Below are 3,000 nucleotides of genomic sequence, written 5' to 3'. Positions count from 1 at the left end.
TAAACATACACACTCCAGTAGCTCTCACACTAAATAATGGCAAGAGAAAATATTGTTCAATGGAACTGCAGAGGCCTTCTGAATAATCTTGACGATGTGTATGAGATTCTGGATACCAATCAGCCAAGTGTAATGTGTGTTCAGGAAACACATTAGAATGCTAAACACACAAATTTCTTGAATAGTTACCTGGTATACAGGAAAGACAGGGATGGCTGCACACACTCTTCTGGCGGTGTGGCCATAATCGTCCGGAAATCCTTAGCATGCCATCCTGTCACTTTAACCACTATCCTTGAGCCTGTAGCAATACGCTTAATAATATTTAATAGGTTGATAACGGTATGCTCCATATACATTCCTCCTGATGTTTCACTTACGAGCTCCGACTTCGAGGCGCTGGTTGACCAGCTGTCCGAACCGTACATCCTTACAGGCGACCTTAATGCTGACAACTCTCTTTGGGGCTCTTCCAGAACGGATGCCCGAGGTCGCCTGATAGAAAAATTCCTTACATCTTCTGGAGCATGCCTTTTCAACAATAAACAGCCTACATACCATAACATAGGTCACAACACATACTCATGTCTTGACTTGGCTATTGGCTCCGCAGTTCTCTTTCCTCTTGTCGAGTGGGGACTGGAAACTGACCCATATGGCAGTGACCACTTCCCCACCTCACTCACATACATAGGTAAAGGCCCAAGCAGTCCATCTTCCCATAATAGGTTCAATGAAGCACGAGCTAACGGAATACATTTACAGAGACATCCAAACTACACCACACATCCATAGGACACCTACACTTTGAAGAAGCTACCGAACTCCTCACGGCGCACATCCTCGACGCCGCCGAAAAGTCCATTCCCCACGCCTCTGGAGCCCCGCGCAACCAGCGGAGGCCGTGGTGGAATGAGGACTGTAGGCGGGCGCGAGAGGCCCAGAGCAAGGCGTGGGGTATCCTTCGTCGGTACCCCACGTCGGGTAACCTCATTTTGTTCAAACGGGCCAAGGCGTTCGGTAAACGTGTGCGCCGTGAGGCAAAACGAGAGAGTTGGCACACCTTCCTTACATCCATTAACTCATACACAGATGCACATAAGGTATGGACAAGAATACGCAAACTTAAAGGACAACATACACATAGCCTGCCCCTGGTCAGTACAACAGGGGACACACTCGAAGACCAGGCTAACACTCTTGCACAACAATTCCAACACGTTTCCAGCTTTGCACACTACACAAACACTTTCCTGAAACATAAAAATACTTGTGAAAAGAAGTCCCTACATGACAATAACAGGTCAAAATCTGGTTACAATTCTGAATTTACATACTATGAGTTGAGGGCTGCACTGAGCACGTGTAAACCTTCAGCTCCCGGCGCAGATAAGATTACATACACCATGATACAACACCTACACCCGGACACTCTTGAAACACTCCTACACCTATACAACAACATATGGCTTTCGGGGCACATCCCAAAATCTAGGAGGGAGGCTATTGTAGTGGCGTTCTTGAAGGAGGGTAAGGACCCTTCTTCTCCCGCCAGTTATCGACCCATCGCCCTCACAAGCTGCCTGGGCAAGCTTCTCGAGAAGATGATCAACAGGAGACTTGTGTACTTCTTAGAGTTCAATGGTCTTCTCGAGAGCTGCCAGGCCGGCTTCAGGGTGGGGCGATCCACAAACGACCAACTCGTCGCCCTTGAGTCGTATATCAAGGATGCGTTTGTCCATAACCAGTTTTGTGCTACGGTGTTTTTTGATCTCGAGAAAGCCTACGATACCGCTTGGCGATACGGGATACTTTGCGACCTAAAAGCCTTCGGTGTCTCGGGAAATATGTTTAATACACTTCATAGCTACCTGGCGGAGCGAACCTTTCGTTTGAGAGTTGGCACTGCCCTTTCAAATGTTGTCCTGCAGGAAAACGGCGTGCCTGAAGGCGGCGTTTTGAGCTGCACATTGTTCATTGTCAAGATGAACTCACCTCGAAAGGCGTTGCCACTATCCATTTCCTGTACAATATATGTAGATGATGTGCAAATATCTTTTAAATCATGCAATATGTCAATCTGCGAACGCCAAGTCCAGCTTGGTGTCAACAAACTAGCAGGCTGGGCAGATCAGAACGGTTTTAAGCTGAACCCAGTCAAGAGCACTTGTGTTGTGTTTTCCAAAAGGCGTGGGATCAGGCCAGATCCAGACATCAAACTGAATGGTGTCTCGATTCCGGTCAAAAAAGAACACAAGTTCCTTGGCATAATTCTTGATGAAAAACTGTCCTTTATCCCTAATGTGAAACAACTAAACCAAAAATGTCTTAAAACAATGAATATCCTTAAGGTTCTCTCCCACCAATCCTGTGGTTCCGATAAAGAACTCCTGCTGCGCTTGTATACTGCTTTGGTTGGGTCTCGTTTGGACTATGGCAGTGTGGTGTATGGGTCGGCGAGCAAAACGGCGTTACGAATGCTTGACCCAGTGCTACACTTGGGGCTTCGTCTCGCCTCGGGTGCTTTTCGCACTAGCCCTGTGGAGAGTCTGTATGTCGAGTGTGATAAGTGGAGCCTTGAGAACCAGCGAACGTATATGGACTTGCTTTATGCTTTTAAAATTTCATCACTCAATAATCATCCTTTTTATCCTGTCTTTAACGACACATCCACATCTGTGCTTTTTGTAAATCCCCATCCGTTCCTCTGCCCTTTTCATTTAGAGTGAGAGAGCGAGCCTCGGATCTCAGCGCTTCGTTTTTAGATGTGTACACGTCATCCTTTGCTAACAGTTTATCGCCTTGGCAAGTTCGCCCTGGGTCGTGCGACCTTTCTTTTATGAGACTTGACAAAAATCGTGTACCACGAGCTGCAATACTGCAGCACTTTCTGTCTTTGCAGTTTAAATACACATGTGCAGAATTTTATAGTGACGCTTCTAAAACCTCCACTATGGTGTCGTGCGCTGCTCATGGTCCAAATTTCAATGCAGCCAGAAC

The sequence above is a fragment of the Haemaphysalis longicornis genome, unplaced genomic scaffold (genome assembly GCF_048455015.1).
Source record: "Haemaphysalis longicornis isolate Haplotype H1 unplaced genomic scaffold, Haemaphysalis longicornis Haplotype H1 scaffold_14, whole genome shotgun sequence".
NCBI lineage: Eukaryota > Metazoa > Arthropoda > Arachnida > Ixodida > Ixodidae > Haemaphysalis > Haemaphysalis longicornis.
Note: the sequence above shows the minus strand (reverse complement) of the source record.